This window comes from Belonocnema kinseyi, chromosome 3 (genome assembly GCF_010883055.1).
Source record: "Belonocnema kinseyi isolate 2016_QV_RU_SX_M_011 chromosome 3, B_treatae_v1, whole genome shotgun sequence".
Lineage (NCBI taxonomy): Eukaryota > Metazoa > Arthropoda > Insecta > Hymenoptera > Cynipidae > Belonocnema > Belonocnema kinseyi.
The window spans coordinates 4,317,462-4,343,382 of record NC_046659.1 but is presented as its reverse complement, the minus strand read 5'-3'; the positions used below and the strand labels follow the sequence as shown (position 1 = coordinate 4,343,382).

The window sequence follows — 25,921 nt, the reverse complement described above, 5'->3', positions numbered from 1 at the left end:
TCTACCATCAAAACTGAAACCTCAATCGGTTCGGTTTTGATTCCTCTAGAATCAAACTGACGGACCTATGACAAAGCCAGCGAACGCGTTCACGGGTTGCGGATAGAGAGTTCCTGTACCAAGGGTTTCTGCTGCATATGGCTGTATATATATATACAGGGTGTCCAAAAAGTCCAGGTAGGACCAAATAAATATTTAGGTACAATTCTTTTGCAGAAGGTTGAGGTCATTCTTGAAGTAATATTTAACGAGGAATCCAGTGGTGACCTTAGTTTTGACCTTGACCATTACCTTCATGGGTATTTCCAGGTCACCATGGTTTTCTTAAATGGGAATGCCCATTTTTTATATTGCAACCGAAAGAGCGGAAAATTTAAAGTTAAATAGTGTAGTCAGGTCATAGGTAAGTTGTGGCCTTGATGGACGTAACAAGGTCATTCAAACATCACTATGGTCTGAACATTTTTTGCAAGCTAGCTTGTAAAAATCATCCTCTTACTCTACGTACTTACTTAAACCATGTAAATTTAATAGTGACCATCGAGTGACCTTGACCATGACCATAAAGGTCATATAAAGGTCACTATTTGTATTTTAATTGAAACGACTCTGTTTGACATCAGAAATTGAAAGAACGGAGAATTTTACTTCGAAAAATGTAATCAGGTCATAGGTTTTTTTAGAAAGGTAGCTCGTGGATCATCCACTACCTCACTGTCATTTTCTCTTAGAACACTAGACTTACTTTTAGCGTTACCCAGGAACAACGACATGAAAGTAGGAAATTCTGGTCCCTTTGGGATGCTTGATTAGCGTGAGTCCCCTTGCCTCTCACGATGAGGTGCTTGTTTATCGTGAGTCCGCTTACCTCTCACGATCTGTAATAGAGAATGAGATGTTCAATATTCTCCACGTAAGTGCTCGAACTTTTATCCGTTTACTTCTTGACAGTAAGCTAAGCTGTGGCAGAAACCATTTACAGCATCAACAATCACTTCAGTTGGAATGAGAACTGATTTTTCTATTAACCTGTGCTGAAATTCTACTAAGTTTTCAGGTTTTGTTTTGTACACTCGATCCTTGATATAGCCACAGTAAAATTAATCTAGAGGTGTTAAATCAGGGGATCTAGCTGGCAATTAAATTGTTCCTCTACGTCCTACCCACCGATTAGCAAATATTGGATCTAAGTAAGCGCGAACATCAACTGCGTAATGAGGACCTGCACTATCTTGATGAAACCATGTCTCATCAAAAATGTCTCCAGCAATCTCTCTTATTGCATTTCTCTCTTTCCATTTCCGATGTCAAACAGAGTCGTTTCAAAGAAAAAACAAAGGATGATCTTGATATGACCTTGATGGTCATGGTTCAGGTCACTCGATGGTCACTACCTAATGAACATTGTTTGAGTAAATAAGTAGCGTAGGATAATTTTCACAAGCTGGCTTGCGAAAAATTATTCAGACCATATTCCATTTTGAATGACCTTAATATGTCCACCAAGGTCCAACCTTACCTATTACCTGCATACACTTTTTAACGTAAAATTTTTTGCTCTTTAGATTTCCAATGCCAAAAATAGGCCTTTCCACTTGAAAAGCAAAGGTGACCTTCAAATAACCATGAACGTCATGGTGAAGGTCAAAACTAAGGTCACTACTGGATTTCTCGTTTGAAGTTACTTCAAGAATGACCTCAACCTTCTCCAAAAAAATTGTACCTAAAGATTTATTTGGCTGTCCCGGGACTTTTTGGACACCCTATATATATATATATAATTTTATTTTTTTATCAATTATTTTTTTTTATAAATTTTTTACATAATTTTCTCTTTTTTTATTTAAAGGGGGGACCCCAATAAGTGGTGTTTTTTGGCCTAAAGTGGATTTCGTTCACATTTCATACTTCCATATAATTTTAGTCAAATTAATAGGAAACAAGAGTCATAGTGCGTGCATGGTTTTCAATTCAATTTTTTTTTTAATAATTAAGGAAAATATTGAGTTTTAGAATAAATATTTCTGTACATTTGTAGATCATGAAAGAAGGAATAATTTAAGTCATATGCTTCTTTTAATAAATAGGTTTTCTTGTATTTGTCTTTTGTTTTTCTTGTAATTTCCTAATATACTTTCAATGCAGCTTTAGGTTGAATCACTAAATTCACTCAGGTTAAGTGCCATGAATAAATTAAGGGGATTTTTTTTACTTATAGAAATCTAACCAAAATGCAAGTATTAATTAGTATAGAGGCAATTAGCTTCTACTACTATTCGCCAACGCTCAGGCAATTGATGCACTTCATGGCAAAAGAAGGCTTGATCTTATGACGCTATAAAGTTAACCGCCTTTGTTTCGCACTTCAGCTTTAATTAGAATTTGGTACTTAGCTAAGCTGTTTTTAACGAAAGAAACAGATCGAAATTAGACGCGACAATATCTGGAGAGAAGCTGGATGCGAAAGAATCTAACATTGCAAATCTTCTATAGTTTGACGGACCACGGAACTTCTATGTGGCTTAGCGTTGCCATTCTGTAATAATATTGCTATCCGTACAGGCCCATAATATTATCACTTTCCTTGGATTTTTTCACCGAACGGTTCAAATGAAAAGAGTAACATTGACGTACGTTATTCTTTTCAATTGAACCGTTTGGCGAAAAAAATTCAAGGAAAGAGATGATATTCTGGGCATGAGCGGAGACGAGTAATATTCCAATACGATAACGCTAGGCCACATAAAAGTTCCGTGGTCCGCAAAACCATAGAAGAATTGCAATTGGAAATTCTGCCACACGCAACTGACTCCAGACATTGTGCCATCCGATTACCACCTTTTTCCCTCGTTACAAAACAGCTTAGCCGATCACCAAATTCGAATTGAATCTAAAGTACGAATAATGGTAAAAACTAGTATAACAGGGGGACTTTTGGATACAAATTCCTTCACCGATGTTACTGAAGTCTAGAACTTTCGCAAGGTGGTTGACTTAGAAGCTTCTAGAAGAGAGATTTCTCAGAACTGATAATTGGGGGTAAATATTTTTCAGGGTACATTTAAAAATGTCGTGAGGAGAAGGGCCTAGTGAGCTTCTAGAAGGAATTTGAGAATTATTTTTTTAGCGCTCAAGAGATTTCTCGGAATTGATCAGCGTATGGTTTGAAAAGAATCTTTCAGAGTGACATTTTTTAAGTAATCAATATGACCTATGTCAGTTCCTAGAAGCTTCGATTTCGTTGACCCTGATTGGTTATGTTTATGGAAAATTTTGATTCGATTTTAAGCACGATTTTAAACGCATATTTTTATTTCGGGGGCACATTCTTTTCCCAAGACTCTTTCCGCGACTCTTATCAATTGGGCCACCTGCATGATTAAAAACTGTAGCCTACGCAGCATTCACATGGGTGTAATCACTCGATATGTTTATAAAACCATTTCTTCGAACATTTCAATTTCTGTGAAATTGAAGCACACACGAAATATTTGATTTCATTCTTTTCCCAAAACTCTTTCCGTGTCTCTTATGTATTGGGCGCCACCTGCAAAGATAAAGACTGTAGCCTATATGCAGCACATCTAGGGTATAATCAATTGTTATTATTATTATTATTATTATTATTATTATTATTATTACACCATTAAACCATTTCCCTTTCGGGGTAGGCGTGACTCACTCGGTGGGGAAGGGAGTAATATGAGGAAGGCGTTTAAATTTTTTTAGACATACTTCCCTAGCGTATTTTACGTACATAAATTTCGTCATGCAGACTCTCCTGTTTTTTAGGCTTCTTATGTCTCTTCTAACTAGGGTCTCATTCATGAATTCTAACCATTCTTTCCGCGTTCTGCCTCTGGGCACGCTGCCATTTACTTTACCTTGAAACACTTGGTTCCTTAGTTGTTCAGTTGGCATTCTCTCAACATGTCCGAACCATCTTAACCGATTTCTTTCCCATGTGTCTACTAGCGTCTCTTCTGCATCACATTATTTGAGAATTATCTCGTTACTCATTTTGTCAATCAGAGTTTTCCCGCATATTATGTGCATGAATCTCATGTTAATTACGTTAATTTTACTCTTATATTTCGCAAGGTGCGGGCACGAGTGCGAATAAACCATCACGCGTGTCACGCAGATCACCAAACGGATGTGTCCGCATATGCTTGGCATATGCTTCGCACGTCTTGCGAGTCGGCCGCATGCCGATGAAGTGCATCCCTTCTACGAGTAGCATAAACTTTTAAAATCATAATAAATTTTGCATTAAGAAATTTTCTAAATAAATAAGAACATAAATTTTATTAAAAAATAAATACAATATTTTTCAATCCGTATTGTAAAGGTTATTTTTCATATTTTCAAATAAACTGAACCATTTTCGATTTTTTTCACAAAGGTTGAAGAAAAATTAACACTTATTTATGAAGATAAATTAATATAAATATTAACAATGAATAAAATTGCCAATAATATCAATTTTATGAGTTATAAGGCTTTAAAAAACTGAAGAGTACTTTACGTTAGTTAATATAATAAAAAAACATAATCAATCCTAAACTTCATCGTCGGCAAAATATTCGTCGTCTGTCTGTAAGGGCTCTCCAAAATCCTCATTTTTAGGCACCTCCTGTGAGAGTCGGTCGACTTCCCTCCTCAGCATCTTTTGTTCGTGTAGCGTAAAACCTCCTCCATATGCTCTTGAAATTCTTCTTGATCTCATTAGCCTCGAAATGGGAACAGTTTTGAGCTGCCTCTGAAAGTGAAGTACAAGATTGTAGTAGATTGTAGAACTGTCACAAAATATTTCGACCCCCCCCCCCCATTACTGTACGTAATTTTTAGTTTGAAACAAAATGTTCTGCTAATTATGGCTAGTACAATTAAACAGGGTGTCCGAGAACTTCATTTTCAAAATTATTCCCTGATTTTTCCTTTACTAATTTTTCATTTTCCTTAATCATTAATATTCAAATACCAGAATTTTAATCTCGTAATACTTGTAACATAGAATCCTTTATGGCCGGAATAAAACAGTCTTTCAGATACGAATTTAAAATTTTGAAATTTATTAATTTTTATTTAAATGTCTTTTCTGCTACTATAAAAGATGGCTTTTTAACAAAATACTTGAATTTTGAACCAAATCATTTAAATTTTAATACTAGAGTAAAATTTTCAACATAAAAGATAAATTCCCAACAAAAAAGTGCCATAGTTTATATGTGAATAAAAAAGATCAAATTTATACCCAACCAAAAGAATTTTAAAAACAAAAAGAATTTTCAACAAATAAAGAATTTTAACGCAAGAAATAAATAAAAGTTTATCTAAATTGTTCAACCGTCAAGCCAGAAGACAATTTTTTTCTACAAAAATTGAAGTTTCAAAAAAAAAATATGACTTCAGAAAAAATTTAATTTTCTACGAAACTGATGCACTTTTATCTAACAATAATAAAATTTCAAACTTCACAAAAAAGTAGAACTTTCAACTGAAAAGGATTAATTTTAAAAAAATTGAACAGTTACATTTTCAGTTAAGAAATTAATTTTTAACCAAAAAATAAGGCTTTTCTACTAAGCAATTACATTTTCAACGAAAGATATAAGCCTTTAATCGAAACAATAAATGCTTAACAAAGCAGTTCAACTTTTACCCAAGAAAGTGTATTTTCTATCCAAAAAGACGAGCTTTTTCAACCAAAGAAGGATGAATTTTAAAAAAATAATTAAATTCTCTACCAAATAAATGCATTTTTATCCAAGAAAGATTAAATTTATACCAGAGCAAATGAATTTTTGATTTTTCATTTTCAAAACCAAACAAATTTTCCAAAATATAGTGGAATTTGTATCCAAAAATATTTCATTTCTCCTTTCAATGCGAAAATATAAATTTTAAACCAGAATTTAATTGAAATCCAGAAAACTCAACGAGGCACGTACGATTGAGAAAACTCGACGAGGCACGTACGATCGAGAAAAGTCGACGAGGCACGTACTGACAAAGTCTCGTATCTACTTTTGCTCTCTTTATCTATATTTTCAACATATTCTATAATTTAATTTTATTGTCACCTTTTTAGGATTTCCTTATTATTCATTTGTATTTTCGTTACTCTTCTCTTCCTCTTTTCTAGACAACTTCTTAATTCTAATTTCTATAGGCTAAACATCAATTACTTATTTTAACTGTATAGTCATGTTACTACTTTTCAGTTTTACTTGTGATCGTTTTGTAGTCTTAGATGGTATACAATTTAATTACCCTTCATTATCTAGGTGTAATATATAACATTTTTAATAGGATAGCTGACATTTCTAAGTTACCGATGCTTTGAATAAGTCGGTATACTTATGCTAACGCATGGGTAATTAGCTGACGTTTATTGCTTTATTGACCGTTGCCTATTTATCATCGGTCGTAGTTTACTACTTGTGGCTTACCATATAAGTAATTACCTACTGCTTTTTAGTTGATGTATTTATCATTTTAGTTTTATGATTGCGGTTTAAATTTGGTTTTAAATTTTAAGGATGTAACAGTCCTCCCTCCTTAGAATCTCATCGTCACCGATGAGTTTTTGTTATTTAAATGTCATCTATTGTATTATTATGTAATTTTTAGTTAGCTATGATTTCATTTGGTATTTTTGTTTATCGTGCTTTTTTCGTTCTTTTAATTTTATTCGTTTTACTTTTATTTTTTTATTATTTTAGTTTATTTTAGACGATTTCACGTTTTATTATTTTTCATTATTTTTATTTTTAGGGGGAAATCTGCAGTTAAGTAAATTTTCTCAACCCTTCTAGCGTAAAATTGGCTCTTGCTTAATAATGTCTGTTCATTTTTCATATTGAAATATTTGTGTTGGCTTATTTCCATTATTTTTACAATCAAAATACCTTTTCATGATGTTTACAAGGCACTTCCAATTCATGTAGGGTTAATAGATCTGCTGCGCCTGATTGAGAAAAGAATTCGTGGCTCTGTGGCTACCTTCTAAACTGATACGCACAAGATCATAAGTTCGCGTCTCAATGAATACGAAAATTTTGTTTTGTTTTTGCTTGATCGGTCATGTTTTATTCATGTTATCTATAGCATTGTAATAATTTGATCTTTTATTTAATATTCGAATTGGAAATCTCTCGTTTACTACTTTTGATCTGGCGGGAGAAAAAAAAATAGCGAAGGGTATTGGTTTCACAAATGTTAGCATCACGAGTCCTTTGCAATTTCCTTCTTACCGACCTGTATTCTACTGTTTTAGTGCATGTAGATAAGGAGGACATTTCGTAGTTGTATATTTGATTTAAATTATATTTATACTCTAAATTATTTTGCTACAAGGATTTTACTTTTGAAGTGACGATTCAGAATTTTCATTTTAACCTATTTTACCTACACTGGGTAAAATAAAGCATGAACAAGTGTTAACATGGTGCAAACTTGGTAGTGTAGACAGCTGACCGATGGATTACATTTCCTGATTTTCTTGAGAAATTCGCAATTGATTGAATATAGAGGAAGATAGGGAGATTTCATTAATCTTGCTTGATCACATATATCTTTTGGCACACCCCAGAATCTAAATAAAAGCATGGATTATTGCTGTATAATTTATTTGTTGTTTTATTTAATTTAGTATGAGAGTTTTTACTTTTGATTACTACTCTCACCTCTATACACATATGCTATCGTGTATTAAAATTATTGGAATAATAATATGAAGGCTGAAGTGAGTATTTCAATTTTTGTGTTTATAATCTCTTACCTTTAATTAAAATTGTAGTTTTCTTGGAGAAACTTCAAAAGATTGAGCTAGTGTTTTCGCTTGCGTCCCATTGTTGAGTATCAGAAAACAATTTCTGCAAAACAGTAAGCCGTATTTAATCCAGAAACATGTCTTTTATTAGTTCAGAGAATGAAACTCGTTAAATGCATCACTCAAAGATTTTTTTAGCATTCAAGAAATTAATTTTCTTGTCTTACTTTTAGCGTTACCGAGGAACGACATGAAAGTAGGAAATTCTGTTCCCTTTGGGGTGCTTGATTATCGTGAGTCCCCTTGCCTCTCACGATGAGGTGCTTGTTTATCGTGAGTCCCCTTACCTCTCACGATCTGTAATAGAGAATGAGATGTTCAATATTCTCCACGTAAGTGCTCGAACTGTTCTCCGTTTACTTCTTGACAGTAAGCTAAGCGGTGGCAGAAACCATTTACAGCATCAACAATAATTTCAGTCAATAACTTACAGTTTAAATGACTGATGGGTGCTTTTGCTTGATGTAATTCCTCGCCCTTTTGTTTTATTGAAAATTTTACGTTTGAAACAGATTTTATTTGTTCTGGAATACTTGCATTTGTATTTTCTTTTTTATTTCTTTCGTATAATAGTTCTGGAATTTTAGGTTCATCTGGTTCATTTTCATTCTGGTTTATAATTGAATTTAATTTTTCATCGAATTCCGCTTCACTGTCTAGTTCAGATTTCTCGGTGGCTTTTATATTGAGTTTTTGTTTTAAGCCTGCTCCTTTATAATCAGTTATCTGATCCTGCGCGACTTTTGACTCGTTATCAATGAAAGGAATCGGCTTCAAAGGTTTTGAATGGGTAATTATACAATTAAACCAAAATGAAATTTTAACCTTTTCTTGTCAGAGGTATCCTCTTCCTAGAATTCCATCTGTAGCAAGAGAAAAATCTGGAGAGACAACATGAAAATCTACCATGGATTTTTCTAAGCGTAGTTTAAATGTGCCTATAGTGGAAAATCTATTCTGAGTCAATTTCGTTATGTCTATAGATTCATCTTCATTTACAAATAGTTTTTCATTTAACGAATTTAGTTTGATAATATTAATATCGGATCCTATATCAATCAAAAAGGAAAAGATTTGTGCACTCGTCTGACGCTCTTCTTCCGTCTTGCCCGTCGCTGCGTCCATACGGCAAGCGGGATTATGTTTACTCAGGTCTCAGTACAGTCTAAGCACGCAGCCCGGAACGATTCAGAAATGGCGTCGTGGACAAAGGAAGAATATCTTCCGATTATTCGATACAACTTTTCTCGCGGTTTAAGTGTAGACTAAAGTTTTGAGGAAATGTTTGCGGTATTGGGTAAGGATTGTCCGCATCTCACAACAATTTTCGGATGGTACAAACAGTTCGAAAGAGGAAATTTCGGTCTCGCTGACGACTCGCGTTCAGGTCGACCGGCGGGATTGGTGACATCGGAAAACATTGCGTCTGTGAATAATCTACTGCCGGCAGACAGTGCCGGCAGATAGAGCAAACTTTACACATTAGTGCACCAGCAGTCCATCGAATTCTGCATGAACATTTAAATGTTAGGAAGGTTTGTATTCTATGGGTACCACAATGCTTTGACCGAGGAGCAAATGACAGCGAGAGTGAGGTTGTGCCAAAAAATGCTAAAAAGATTTGAATCGGTATCTTCTCGGGATGTAAATAGTATTCTAACAGGGCGACGAAACCTGGCTGAATTATTACGACGTTCAAACAAAATCACGAAACAAGATCTGGCTGTTTGAGGATGAGGATGCTCCAGTGGAGGTGTGGAAGTCTCGATCTGTAAACAAAAAGAATGATTGCAGTATTCTTTGGGAAACGCGGCATTGAGGATATGGTCGTACTGGAAGACCAGCGTACAGTCACCTCTTCCTAGTACACTCAGGTGTGTTGACCCCAAGTCATAAACCAAATCAAAAACATCAGGCCGAAATCTCGACTCAGCACCTCGCTATTCCACAACGACAATGCACCGGCTCACAGTAGCTTTTTTGGTCAAATCTGGACTGACTATTCTAGATCACCCTCCTTACAGTCCAGATTTTCCTCCCTGTGACTTTGGTTTGTTTTCGGAAGTAAAAAAACAACTAAAAGGGCGTCGATTTACTAACGAAACTGACCTTTTGATGGTGGGAACAACGATGTACAGATCTTCCAGAAGAAAAGTAGCAGGGTTGGTTCCATAACTGATTTCGACATATAGAAAAGTGTATTCACTGCGGTAGAAGATACTTCGAAAAAATATAAAAGGTTTTTCTGTATTGCAAAAATTTCGAGACGCCCTATATAGTTGTCCGACATTTGAATATTTTTCTTCAAGGGCCGCTTGGGCTCCTGATTTTAGAAGAGATATCCTATCAAAAAATTCACTCACGTATTCTTCACGATTCATACTGATGGTTGAAATTTCGTGTAAATGCTACGCATAAGATTTACGAGGTGCAAAACGCTGTTTTAAGTGCGTTATTAAATCATTTATGGTTGTAAAATTTTTTCCTTAAATGGAGTCTCTTGCCGCACCTTTTAATCGTGCTAAAACAGTCTTAAGATATTGTCTTTCACAATTTGCTGGCACGGATGATTCCCCATTTATAATACCTTGAATAGTCTCTTATGGGCATATTTTTTTCTATCATAACTGGGCATATTTACAACCCCTTGTTGTACGGCAAAACACTCTGCCATGGATGTTATCATGGCCTCACTTAGTGTACGGTTAACATCGCCGCTGAATTGAGTTTCATTTGTACGAGGGTAGTTCAATAAGTCCTTAGAATGACCAACATATGGCGCGCGAATCGCTCCAAATCATCTGTTTTCAGTCAGCACCACTCCCGACTAGACATATGGTGCAGTCACAGTCCACATCTTCTGAGTCACTTTTTGAAAACAATGACTCGTAAGTGACCACCGCCATCAGCCACGCATGAATCAGCCCTTTTTTCGGCGTTTTCCATCACTTTTTCCCGTGTTTCCGGTCCGATTCCAGCGATTTCTTCGAGTATGGCCTTGAGTTGCTCGAGAGTTTCATTTTTATTGACATAAACCTTATTTTTTAAGTAGAACCATAGAAAAAGTCAGGAGGCGACATATCAGGAGGCCATGGCGGCCAGTCGTAATCGCCCCTATATATGCACGTTGCGTCAGAACAACCGAGGACTGATTTTGAAAATAAAATTTCATAATTTCGGCTCGCTCTCGACGTGTGTAGCGATTTATGGTAAAAATTGTACTGATTTGACGTTTACAATCTGCGCTGTGACAATGGCGGCAGGCGGCGCGCAATTTTTAAATTAAAAAAAAAAACATCAAGTACAAAAAAAAATCACCCTGTAGATACAAGATCTACCTTTGGAGACCCCTGGTCAAGTGAAATATTTAACAACATTGGTTAATTAAATATTCCAATAAACTAATGGTAATTATTTTAAGGGGAAAAAACAAAAAAATTTCGAAAAAAAAATCATTTAAACCGGATCCGTTTGTTTAAATGATTAAAATTTAATTAACTAATGATAATAAATATTCCACTAGACCAATATTAATGTTTTCCAGTAAAAAAATACTAGATTACAGTGCTCAAATGGTGGATTTCATGAAAAATTGAAATTTTTTGTTTTAAGGGTAGTTTTCTGGTACCCGTGGGGTGTGTTAGGGATGTCAAATCCATATGTCTTATACATGAAATTCTTTGTTAGATAATTCTCTACAGGCCCCCATGCTTTCCCTTCACATTTTTCAAATCCTAAAAAATTATTCTAAAAACTCGAAAAAGTGATTTTTCGACATGCTTTTTAAAACTCGACAACCGGAGTTCAAAACAGATTTTTGCAGAACTTATGCCATAGTGTTCGCAATAAAATTATCTTTATTATGATATATGGTTTATTGCGTAAACAGATTTGTGCAAAATACTAATATTGACTTACCTGTTTATATCTGCCAAGCCAATAGTTACGACGGGAAAAAATAGACAACCCGACGCTTGCATATTCTATAAGCTTCGTAATTTCGATTAGTATATAGTTTGTTTCGTAAACAAACGATTGCAATATTTTTTAAAAGTCATTTTTGAATTTTTAACTAATCATAGTCTTGAATGAAATTGTTTAGGCAAACTACTCGCAATATATTTTTTAACATATTAACTTTGATATAAAATACTTTGCATCGCGTAAACAAATGGGTGAAGATCGTTTTATATTCGGATCTTAGACTATAAGAAAATATCTGAGTATAATTTTTTATTGAAAATATTTGAGTCTGTAAATCTTAGTGAAAGAAATTAATTTTTCAAAACTAAATAAAGCTGCTAATGTGGTAGCAACAAAGAAGCTAAGGATTTTACTGTTGGAGGGGCTTATCAAATTTTCAATCTGACGCTAGTTGAAACCAAGTACGGACTCGGAATTGTATTCTGAAATTGAAAATAGCTGTATCGTGTTTCTGCCGCAACGAAGGGTTAAGGTGTTTGATGAAAATTCAACCGTGCTTGAAGATTTGAAAAAGAGGCTACTGAGAAGGTTTTCATAGAATATCTAGGAGGGAAATTCAATCAGATTGAATTAGTTTCTACGGGTGTGGATAAGGTTGATTTTTAAATAATTAATATGCGATACATCCCTAAATGTCAAATGATGATGACAACAGCATATAATTTGAATCCATCGTTTACGAAACAAGCTGTCATTGGATTGCACGTTTATTAAGACGGAAATTTATCATCATGTATCAAATTCACGAGAAGTTATCCTCGAAGCTGTAACGCTCTCAGTGAAGATGATTGGGAAGTGTTAAAATGTTTCATTATAGTTTTTAAATTATCTTTCAATGGTGAGCAATGTAATGTAAATTGTAATTTTCTTAAATATGAAGGTTTTCAATTAAGTTTTGGACTGCATCTCGGTGAAAATGTTATTGCAATACAACAACCAGGAACAGGTGATTCATATTATCCGTTTCTTTGGCGAAAAACAACTTTGTTTATACTCTGTGAACTTAAAAATTGTATAACACATTGTTATTTTTATTTGTTAATAGAACCATATGTAACTATATTAGATATGACTATTAAAACAATAACTGAGTCACTATAGGATAACACAAGTGACTTATACTGAAGAAGTCGGGTGTTATATTGTAAAATATGATTCATTGTTTAAAAAGAAAACTAAATATAGAACTTGATGTAGGTATTTCAATGCTGCTTTTTCTGGAAATGATCAAATATAACATGGAATATTTAAAACATGAATTTTTTACATATTAATTATATACTAAACTTATCAATTCAACTATTATGATGCTTATAAAATCCTAACTATTTCCCATACATTTTATTTCTTTTCTTTGGAAGTACTTTTTCCACCAAATAAATATCTGAGTATTTGACTTTGGTTAATTCTGCTTCATGAAAACAACCTGATACCAGATTATTTTGATAATCTCTAATTAAATACTTTACACTTTTTTGGCATAGCATTTCTATTTACTACAAACTTTTTAAATGCATTTACTAACATTTTCTTTTTATTTTGTTTTGTAACGTGATTTGGCTTCATTTGAACTGTTTTATGTACGGTATTATTATAGGAAAAAAACTAAGTCTGATAAAATATTTAAGTATACGTGGTTACCTTGCGAACTAAACTGAGTCCACATTTTGTTTTTCAGAGTTCGGTTGAATCGTTCACAAATTGGCGTTTTTAAATTACTAAAAGTTACATATATGTTAACATTATATTTTTTCTTAAGATTTTCAAAGCTTGAATTGCAAAATTCTCGACCCTTATCTACATATAAATCTTTTGGAACACGTCCTTTTACAGTAGTTGATTTAAATGTAACTATCACACCTGTCCTTTTTTTTAGTTTTTACTGGAATCGCCCAAAGAAAATTTTGAAAATATATCAATTTCTGTTAATATATATTTGCCATACATGTACAAACACAAGATATACATATCCTCCCCTCTCCTCACCCCTACTACGCCCTATCACTCATGCACTATACTACTTTGACCCACAAACCATAAGCCGACAAACCTTAGAACTAGAAAACCCTAGACACAAGTACCATGCATGTTCAAACCCTAGATCTATATATACTCTCTCCCACTTCCCCCTTCTCCGGCCTATCACTCTTGCGCTATACTTCTTTGAGCCATAAACTATTAGCCTACAAACCTTAGAACTACAAACTCTAGACACATGTACCATACTTGTTCAAATCTTAGATCTACATATGCTCTCTCCCCCTCCCTTCCCCCCTTCACACTCCTCACCCCATCTCTCTTCCTCTATACTTTGCAGGTTTTTTATAGGATTTGTTTATTTACATTTTTGAAAGTTAAGTAATAGCCACGGCACAAAAATATCGCCATATATTTTACATTTATTTTAACTTGGATTTCTCAAATTATGAAATTAAAATAATAATTTTAATGTAAAATAGCATTACTTCCCAAAAGAGAACAAAACGAAAATTAGGAAACAAATTTAAAACATCTGTCACTAAAAAAACGAAAGGCTAAACAAGAGGCAGATAGAAGACCAGAGATTAGCATAAAAAAGTATCCCAGCTTTAATTTTACTTAATCTATAAAACCACTTTTTCGACCCGACCTCTTATTCAATTACTTGATTTTCATAAACTAAAAATTTGAATCCCACTTTCTAATCTACGTAGTTATATATATAGTTAAAAAATAGCCAAGGGTTGGTATGGTAGCTGAAGTTCAAAAACTGTTTTTTTTAATGCTATTTTATCTTAAGATTAATATTTTAATTTCATAAGTTCAAAAATTCAAGCTACAATAAAAGTAGAATATGTCGCGAAACTTTTGTGCCGTGGCCATTACTCAACTTTCGAAAATGTAAATAAAAAAATTATATAAAAAACCTGCAAAGTGCCGTAAATTTTTGTTTTTACTTGGGGAATTTTCAGTGCTTTGCCATCTAGCGGATGAAAGTTGAAACTCATCTCACTGATGACCGCGGTCTTCATTTTTTTTCCTATAACAACCTAACGAAAAATAAAAGAAGAACAAATGACTTTTTGTAAAAGCGAGACAATGAAGATGTGCCTCGTTGTGCTACGCGTGGAGCTCGAGAGCCAGCGTCATGAGCGTACCGGAGTACTCAACTCTTATTTTCATGCATTAAAAATTTGAATCCAACTTTCTAATCTAAATAGTCTTATAGAAAAAACCGTAAGCTTTCTTTCAACACAAAAAACCCTGCCTTATGAAAAAAAGGCAAATTTAATTTGAATTTCATTGTTAAAAGTCAAATATTTATTGTTTGACAAAATTCGTAGTATAAATTGGAAGGGCGTGAAACCCCCTATCGAAACTGTACCAGACCAATTTTCTTCATCGTTATTCGAAGAGTAGAAACGTCACCGAAATAGACAATACTCGCGAAAATCCCAAAATTTTACCCCCACCCCCTTTGTCAATACTTCTCCGCATGACACAATTTTTTCCCCATAAACGACTATCCAATAGCACAACATATTGCCCACGTTTAACTTACATCGGACAACTGTGACTTTTTGAGTGGATACAATTGAGAAATAACGCCCCAAATACTACATAACTTTAGTCTTTCTATTTTTTTGTAGTTTGTGTCGTTTATCCAAAAAAATTGTATTCTTTATTTTAAATGTTGCTTTTTATAAATAAAACAAAAATCACACGGCCTATCAAAAAGTTATTTAAAAAAAAATTGTAGATATTTTCTGGGTTTCAAAATTTTTTATGATATAATCTTTTCTGTTCGTTCTGTGATCAAACGAACAACATATTCAAAAAGATTAAGTACGGTGTAGAGAAGACCCATTCTGTAACGGAGAAGGGTATCGACAAATTGGAAAGTGGAATATTTGAGCTTGATTGGCTTAATAGTGGCCTCGATAAAATTGAGGAAGCAAGGGAGAGATCGCGCATGGAGAGAAGCTCCATAAGGGACACCAGCCACAACTCGGCAAAGACCGAAGAAGCTGCGAAGACTCCCGCTCCCTAACACGGGAAAAGAGATAGGGAGATCTCCTTGAGTCCCGTTGAGGCTGGCTGCTTCAAACCGCAGAGTAAGAAGCTGAGGATCCTAGACGCATCGGCGGTAGCAACCTCGACTCCAAAGAAGGTGGATATGGAGGCAGAGGCTGTCTGCAGAATCAAGAAGAAGAAACAGAAGAAGGTGTAGATGCGAGCTCGACCCGAGGCGCTTCTAATAAAACCAGCCGAAGTTCTAAGCTACGCTGAGGTCCTGAAGGAAAAAGATTAAAAATTGCATTGTTTTAAAATGTAAACATTAAAAATTAAGGAATCTTCGATTTTAAATCCTTGAAATGGTTAAAATTGAAGAGTTTTTAATTTCAAATATTCAAAATTGAACTCTTAAAAAAAACGTTCAAAATTTCATTCCTTTAAAATGTACATTTTGAAAATTCAATAATTTGGAATTCAATTTTTATAAGATCCAACAATTTCCAATTGCAACTGTTTAGCAATGTAGAAATTTGAAATATTTAAAATTAAAAATCTTAATTTTGAAAATTTACAATGAAAAATGATAAATGTTTTAATTTTCAGGATTGAAAATTATGTAATTTTGATGAATTGCATTTAAAATTGTTTCAATTTTTACTTTTCAAATTAAAAGATTTTGAACTTTGATCGTCTAAATCAGCAAAATTTTGGAATTTTGATACACATTCAACATTGAACAATCTTCAATAGCAAGCCTTCAAGATATTCAAAATTTCGTGATAAGTACCTATAAAAATTATAAATACTCTAAATTAAATAAGTCACGGAACAACATTACAATTGCATTTTTTAGGCCCATGCAACTATTTTAATATTTATTCGAAATTATATCATTACTATTTATTATGTTTCGAAGTACTTTAAAAAGCATATATGCATTTTCATTTGATAATAAGACCACTAAAATAAGGAATAGTAGTAGATTTATTGGAAACACAGTTACAAATTTCATAAAAGTTGCACATCAAAATAAATAAATCAAAACCCATGTTGGGTACCAATCGGTCTATGCAAGTGGGGATCCGAAAGTAAATTAATAAAAGACATTTGTGATACAGTAATATATGTATAAGTTGCACGTTAGTACAAATTAAGACAGTGTGTCGATTATATGTGGGACGTAACTTCTAAGAGGTAGATCTGGCAAAAAAGATATGCGCAAGCAATTTTAAAATTTCACGAACAATTTGTACAAATTTTTTAATGGTATTAGAATCGTTAGACGACAAGATTGTTAACCATACATTGCTGGGGTCTTAATTGTGACTAATTAAAAAATATTTACTGCCAATGTGATTATAAGCCGGACAGACGGCGAGATTATGTAAGGAGTCGTCCAACCCGAGTCTACAAAATGCCTAAGTCTAAACTGAGCGAAAATGCGTTTAAAAAACATCGGCATATGATGTAGAAGGTAGGACCGCGTTCCATGTTGCAGTGCAATATTCGGATAAATTTGAACACTCCTTGAATTCCCATAGCAGTACAAGTCGCGATTATGTAAAAGAGCCTATAATTTTCCCGAAGATCGTTTGCGTCAGTCCCAAAACGTCAGACGACAGAGAGTACCACGTATTGGTCATTCCGCAATATTCAAAAAAAGTTTCAATTTGTAGTTGCCAATTATATTTAATGTCTTATTGATTTCGCTGAGACAAATCCGTAAGTCTCTCCAGTCATTGTCTACGGTACCGAGAACATTCCATGCAATACACTTCATTTGGCTAAGACAATATCAAATAGAAGACCCGGTGAGACACGGGCAAAACTCCCATCTTCATTCGAACGGCGTCGTTGAGAGTATTACTGAGAAGGAATAATAATTAAAAAACGATGTTTGGACTCTCTCAATGTAGTTCAGGTGACCGACGCTCCATATTTGGGATCCATACAACAGCGTGCTTAGACAAAGGCTTTGATACAATGTATCGTAAGTTGGCCAAGAGTATTTTCGTATCACGGAGCTGGTTAACAGGACCAAGCACAGTAAACACTACCGCTGGTGGCACACGTAGTGATGTGCTTTACGCTTGTTGGAATTGTGATGCAACAGGACACTCTAAACTTATCACTTCCCTCTTTCGTTGTTGAGGACCCTCAGATTCTCTTTGATCAAGTAAATATGATACTTGATGAGAGGCGCCTATTCATTACAGTTTGTGTGGATAGCCAACCACTAGACTGCAGGAAAGGCCATTTTACTACTTAAGTTTTTAGGTATAAGAAAATGTTTGCCAATTCTTTTTGCCCCAAATTTTGACTGTGAAGTTTCGTTTAGTCATGATTTTGCCGAATTGTTTGATTTTGATGTAAAATTTAAGCCACGAATTTGGAGATTAGGATACGGTATCGGGTGAACATATCAGGGACAAATGATAGGTTCTGGAGTCACTTTACCACAGGAGGTATCCATAAGAGGTTTCCCTGTGGAATTGCGCCTTACAGGCCTCTGCTGGCATAAAGGAATTAAAGCCTTCGTTGGATAAATATTTGGACGATTTTCATAAAAGGAAAATTCCTCCTATGCCAACCAAGCTTCCTGCCACACACATGTCGGAACATCATATAGATATCCAGGGACATCCTCCCTTCCGACAAGCTTGTCGGCGTTATTATCCCAAGGTTGAAGAATCTTTACGAAAATTCAACCAAAAGCTTGAGCATGAGGGCATTACTAGTCCGAGTAAGATCAAACGGTGTGACCCCGTAGTAATTTTCAGGAAGTCTTAGGGAAATTACAGACTTTGTATCGACTTGAGAAAACTGAAAGAGTTAGCAAAGAAAGACGCGTACCCAACGAAAAACATTAGCACTATTTTAGATAAGATTTCTTCCGCACGATACATTTCTAACATTTCCCTTAGCAAGTCATTTCACCAGATTCCCCTCTAAGAGGATTGCAAGGAGTTCACTGCTTTTCCTGTGCCAGGACTCAAAAGTGAACAGCCAGGTAGAACTAAGAGATGATTCACGAAATCATTCGATCATACAATTGATTGCGCGCGCCATCAGCTAATAAGTGGGGGTAGCGTGGGACAAATGCACTCTATAAATTGATTGCGATAACGGCACCAGGTCTATTTGCTCTTTACTTTTCTTTCCTTGAATTACCAGGACTTCTGGTTTAGTTTTTTTTTAATGCACGATTGTAACGACATGCTCTAAAAAGAGCAGAGGTTACATGTAGATGACAAGATTTATATGATTCTGAGTATTATTTTTATTCTACTATCAAGCCCTAGGTAGGGGAGAGCCCTATAGGAGAGATAGAGAATAAGGAGAACGTTGTAGTGTGTTATTCGGAATGTCTACCCGTGACGTCGAAGCGAATCATAGGTAGTCCGTTCGGTGTGCCGTGTGAAGGCCGAGTGAAGATAGTGGCACGAACGCGTGCCTTTATACACAAGGCGCGGGGCGCGCGCCGTGGCTCGGCTCGCTTCTCTCAACCCTGCGCATGCTCGCGAAGAGGGAGGTAGCTGTTCTTGCGTTTGCCCCACCATTCCGGTTTTAGACTTGCGCACTATAGCTCGCCTCGAATCTCCCCGTCTGGCTAATGTGAGTAGAGAGGGGATACTCGTTCGTGAGTTGCCTCCTACCACCGTCCGTGGCCCGCGCGCAAGTGTCCTTCTGGTGGTTCGAGTGCGTTTTGACAGTTCTCCGCTCTAATCTCTCTCCTCTACATTACAACTTATATTTATTAAACTAATGCTACAATTTAATTATAGAATACTATAAGCTCCTGTACGTCAAGTTTTCAAGATATCCTAACTTAAAAGTGCAAAAAACGCGTTTTTTAGCTTTTTTTGAGGTTATGTAACTGTACAAGAAAAATGTCTACCACAAAGCTAATATGGAATTTTAAGGTACTAATCTTCCCCTTTCAAACCTACTTGAATTTATTAGAATATCTTTATTTTTCACTAAAATATTGTAATTTGAAATTTTTTATTTTAGCGTTTTAACCCATTAACGCTGAGGTGTTCAGATTTATACAACGCATTCTCTATTGCTGACGGTACAATATTTTGTCTTCAAAATATTATGTCAGGGGTTTTCGAGGGTGCCCTTTCTATTGCCGGTGTCAGTTTTTTGTTATAACCCCTAGAAAATCCAATATGGCAGCCACAATTTAGGGCTTTAAAAAAAGCACACGGGTTCCCGCACAAAATACCAACAAAAAAGCGTACAGTCGTTTGAAACCAAACTTTGCACATTGATAAAACAGTAAAAAATATGGAACCCGTATCTTTTCATTTCTATGGAAGCCGTTTCCTAGGGGTAGAAACCACCCCTAACAAGTCACAAGTATGTGAACCCACCAGACTCTGGGAACAATAAGTTTAGTCGCGTATTTTTCTTGGAATAATGAAGTTCCATGCCACAAGTGGGTTAACCCACCTACCTGCTAATCCACCTAAGCCCAGAAATCACCCCTACCAAATCATAAGCAGGCTAACCCACCTAACCCAGGGAGCAGCGAATTTAGTCGTTTACATTTCGTAAAATAATTGAATTCCACACTACAAGTGGGCTAACCTTGAAATGAAATTTTTCAATTTAGCGTATTAACCCATTAACGCCGAGATGGTATGCCATTGTCCCTTGAAAATGTTATCTGAGGGGTTTTCGGGGGTTCCTTTTCGCAAGAAAATACTTAATATTTTCCAGCCAATTAAGGCAAGACTTTAGATTGTCCAGCCAATTATGGCAAGTCTTTTGATTTCTCAGCCAATAAAGGAAAGACTTTTTATCGTCCAGCTAGTCAAGACAAGACTTTGAATCGTCCAGCCAGGCAAGGCAAAACTTACGATTGCCCATTCAGTTAAGGCAAAACTTGGGATTGTCCAGCTACGCAAGGAAGTACTTAATATTTTCCAGTCAATTAAGGCAAGACTTTAGATTGCCTAGCCAATCAAGGAAAGACTTTAGATTGCCCAGCCAATCAAGGAAAGACTTTGAATTGCCCAGCCAATAAAGGAAATATATATAAAATATATTCTATAAAATAGAAAGGGCACCCTCGAAAACTCCTGAAATAATATTCTGAAGAAAAAATATAGTACCGTCAGCAATAGAGAATGCGTTGTATAAATCTGAACACCTCAGCGTTAATGGGTTAAAACGCTAAAATAAAAAATTGCAAATTACAATATTTTGGTGAAAAATAAAGATATCCTAACAAATCCAAGTAGGTTTGAAAGGGGAAGATTAGGACTGTCAAATTCCATATTAGCTTTTGTGGTAGATATTTTTCTTGTTCGGTTACATAACCTCAAAAACAGCTGAAAAACGCGTTTTTTGCACTTTTAGGTTAGTATATCTTGAAAACCTGACGTACAGGTGCAATTTTGAGCTCGGATTCGGATTCAGCGCATCAAAATCCTTCGGAAATGTTAGGTGTGGTCTATGGCTTTAAAATTTGTCGGCCTGTGTTATCTGAATATTGATATTTGTGTTCATAAATTTACCTTCAAATATTCATATCGTTTGAACCCTCTAAAAAGTGTTTTATCAACCGTTATGCTTTAATTTCACAATAGGACCTGTTCTAATTCTATTTTCAAAAGCTGAATCCAAATCCTCCAACCTTATTCTATCTTTTTTACTTTTCGAGGAGAAAACTGCTTGACCTTTTTTCTGTAACTGCCATATCTTCCTGTTGAGTTTATTCAGAATTCCAATAGGTGTTTGCACTAGTAGTGCTCCTCTATGTTGATTCAGAACGGTTTTCAATAAACGAATATTTTGTTTACAAAAATTAAACGACTTTTCACATGCTAACACGTTTCGATTTTTTTTGTTTTAAAGTTTCATACGCTTCACACACAATTTCAATAAGCTTTCGGCAGGTTCCTGGAAAAGCAACAGAAAGAGTCGTGGGAAAAGCGTGTGTCCTCGAGAGGAAATAAGATATTTTCCGTGATTAAAATCAAAGGAATGTTTTCATAAACATAAGCAATGAGGGTCAACGCATTCGAAGCTTTCCAGAACTATCATAAATCATATTGATTACTTAAAAAATGTCACCCTGAAAGCCTTATTTCACAACATACGTTGACCAATTCCGAGAAATCTATTACACACTGAACAAATAACCCTCAAATTCCTTCTAGAAGCTTCCTAGGTCAATCACCTTACGAAATTTTTACATATAACCTTAACAATATTTACCAATACTTATCAATTCTGAGAAATCTCTCTGGCCCACTAAAAGTATGACCTCCAAATTCCTTCTAGAAGTTTCCAGGTCAACCAACCTTGCGAGAGTTCGAGACGTCGGTAACATGTCCTGTGGATGACTTTATAGCGTACAGATCAAGCCTTCTTTCGCCATGGAATCTATCAATTTCCTGAGCGTTGGCGAAGAGTAGTAGAAGCCAAGGACCAATGTATTAATTAATACTTGCATTTTGTTAGATTTTGGTAAATAAAAAGGAAATTTCTCAAGGCGGGTAGAAGTTATTTGTACACCTAACATCATAGAAGTAGCCAGAACAATTGCACAATTAACACAAGAGTCATTCATGATGAAAAAGACACGTAAAGTCAGTAATATTATAATTACAAAATACAGTGAGGCCCTATAATAGCTCTCCCTTCTATAGCATTTCCGAGAATTGACGCCGCGCCACATGTAGGTGTAACAGGAGCTGCCGGCGTGCGCGGGATTTGCGAAGGTCAGTCAGGCGTAGACAAACACAAGCGCTTTCAGCAGAAGTGGCTGTCTATTGAGTTATTTTCCTACCACTGCCAGCCCAAAACCCGGCGCAATAGAAGAGTTTCACTGTACATGTATATCGCATTAACAATTCATTGTTCTCAAAGGTTTAGCGATGATTCATACACATTATAAATACACGTGATTGTTGACAATCAGGCAAACAAGATTTTTGTTTCTATTTTTATCACAAATACGCGGCTATCTGGAATTTTGGAATAAAGAATAATTTCTACTTGTCAAGCTGAAAAACAACGCACTACATAACACGTTCTTGTGCAAACTGCTACCAGTGAAAAATCCCTTTAAAAAATATCTTAGAATTGTTATCTATTCAAGTAATTTTGTAGTGTTGAGCAGTAGTTACGGGTTTTAGAAGCATACGTACTTTACAAATACAGTTTTTTTATTCACTTTATAATAATTTAGGAAAGAAAGGACTCGCCTTGTCTCGAGATAATCCAGTTCTTAAGATGAATTACACCCATATTCCCGCTCCTCGCCTTGACTATAGAGCTTCAAAAACCGCAAGATTATTCCTATTGACAACTTTCTCGTAGCTCTCACAGTTGTTTAGATATTCCATAAAATATGGTTTGGACCCCAAACTTTGAAGTCAGTTCAGTACTTTTTTACTTATATTTAAAGTTTCTACTAAATAAAGGAGAACGAAGGAAATGTAGAAAAGTGTTTTGGCAGACGTCTTCTTTCTTCTTTAGGAATTTTTATTCCAAATTCTCTAAACTATTCCCCTTTTTTTAAATTTAATATGAGATTTTATTTCGAGATAAAAATCATTCATTTTATAAATTAAAAATTGAATTAAAGTTTGAAACCAAAAATTATCGTAAATTCGAGTACAAAAAATCTGCGACATATTTATATAAATTATTTTCCCAGTCTATGTGTGTATATTCAAAAAATATAATTGACCTTTTTCGGTGCATCTTTTAATATCTGTAAACAACTTCCACCACAACAATTCTTAATGAGGAAAATCCATTCTCATATAAAGAACAATCTAAATTTTCAGAACGATTGAAAATTTTTCGAGAGCAGACTTTTTCTAAAATAATTTTTTCAAATAGTTGTTGAAATTATTTTTAAACATAACTTGAAATAATTGTAAGCCCTTAAAAAGCACTCGTGTGACTGGGGATGCTGGGGATTCTGTACATAATTGTCACATATTACCAAGGCGCCGATTGATTATATCCTCGAAATACAGGGTCGTGGTTAACATGGTAAGGATTCATGCTCCAATTGCCGCAGGAAAGTACCGCTAAAGTGAAATAAGCGAAATTATTCTGAATTTCTTGGCAGTAGAATATTTACATTCTTGGACACCTACCTTAGTGAACCAATTTCCTTAGTATATCGTTCGACAATCCCTAGAGCTAGATGTAGTTGCTCTGTGTTTTTAACATAGATCTTAAGATCGTTCATGTAAAATACATGACTGACCTTGTACTTTCGATCTGCAGGTTTTCCGCATAAGTACCCGTCGGAATGGCGAAGTGCTAGAGATAGTGGCAATAATGTAAGGCAAAAGAGCAGTGCGCTCATGGTGTCGCCCTGAAAGAGACCTCTCTGAAAGGTGACCTTGTTAATTGTCATACGATTTTTTCCAGATGAGATAGTAAATCTGGTTTTCAAAAGCGGCATCAATCTCTCTGTGCACCTAACTATTTGCGGGTGAACCTTTAAGATTTCCAAAAGACAGATAATAAGTCTATGGGAGGTCGAATCGAAAGCTTTTCGATAATCAATCCAGGCCATCGATAGGTCACGTTTGTAGAATGCTGCATCTTTGCAGACACATCCATCGATGAGCAGGTTCTCCCGACATCCGTCTACGCCTTTCTTTGAGCCTCATTGTTCATACATTTCTTGCCACACAGGTTCAATTGCCCGAACAATCCTATCATTTAGGATAGCTGTGAATATCTTATAAAGTGTGTTCAGACAAATTATTGGCCTGTAATTCTTCGGGTCAGCTAAGTTGCTTATTTTCGGCAGGAGTATTGTGCGCCCTTCCACCAACCACTCCGGAATCGGTTCTTCCGACTTCAAATATGAGGTGAAAATACAGGCCAAATGCTGATGGGTTGAAGAAAACTTCTTCCACCAGAAGGTTTTGATACAATCTGGTCCCGGTGCGGAATAGTTCTTTATCCCTCTTAATACTTTTTTCGCCTCCTCGGTAGTGATGGGTGGGCATTCTTTATCAGGTATTATGAGGGCAACACATAAGTCCTTGAAGCTATTTATATTTTCTGAGTCTTCGTCCAGTCTATACTGAACTTCGTAGACTTCTCTCCAAAATACTTCGACCTCATCTGGTTTGGGTGGGTGTTCGACAGTAACTGGAGGGTCTTGGAAGAGTCGAGATGGGTCAGAGAGAAACTGTTGATTTTCTCTGACCCACCTCTCCCTCCGCTCTAGACTTCTCTTAGCGTCAGATAGTATCCGTATTCTTTCAACAATATGCTGCCTGATGGTCAGCAGCTTTGACTTGTTAAATGTGTGATAACGGGTCGGAGTTCGCACGCGAACTTTCGAACCTTGGCGGTAAAATTCCTGCCAGATGTGATGTAGTCAATCACACACTGAATGCGGGACGCGTACTGTCTTGTCCGGCCTATCTTTATGGCAAGTTGATGCATTCGTTTTTTGGTCTTATGATCAACCGTTGGTTTTGTTTTACGGTTCGCATCGGCCAAAGCTCTCGCTGCATTCTACACACAATAATTGATAGCCCAGAGGTCGGATTCTCCGGAAAAATACTATATCCACGAAGGTCGTCATCCATTTCAGCCAGATCTTTAGGCTTGAGAGAAACCTTGGTGTTGATGTTTCTCCGGGTCGTAAAGCATCGCTCTTCCTCTGTTGGATGCCTGTCCGCGGTTGGTCTTATTGTCGCCTCTCTTTCTCTGTTGCCGGCTTGTTCTAGCTGTGGTAGAGTAGGCATTCCGCTTACATAGCCCCTTTTTCGGAGTATTTCAGCATGGTTTCGCAGACGTTGCTGCGAAAAGTGCGACAGCTCCGGGTGTTTCTCGCACCACAGAGCATGCAGCCGTGCCATGTAACCCCATTCAGGGGCCACACTCGCATCGTAGCAATCTATCAAGTCGTGATTCAGTCGTTCCGTCCACCCAAAGGTCGCGAGATCCCGCCGATCCATCGTATTTAATCCATTTTCATTGGCTCTCCCAGCTCTAGATTGATCGACATTGTTGGCCGACCCATTGTCGGGAGCCCTGCGCGTTCTGTTGTTTTGAACCGCACTTACTGCAACTATGTTTGGTGTTGTCATTGTTGTTCCC

General features: G+C 35.8%; 1 protein-coding gene and 1 long non-coding RNA gene across 3 annotated transcripts in view; both read right to left on the bottom strand.

Annotated features, from left to right (window-relative positions):
* LOC117169062 (peroxisome assembly factor 2) overlaps window positions 1-25,921 on the bottom strand; it is a 191,200-nt gene that overhangs the window by 150,967 nt on the left and 14,312 nt on the right. The gene's annotated exons all lie outside the window — the stretch shown is intronic.
* On the bottom strand, window positions 4,360-9,758 carry LOC117169063. The gene is made up of 4 exons (XR_004466604.1): window positions 8,269-9,758; window positions 8,005-8,134; window positions 7,787-7,880; window positions 4,360-4,762 (listed from the first exon to the last, which is right to left on the bottom strand). It is a non-coding gene; the product is annotated as an uncharacterized LOC117169063 (long non-coding RNA).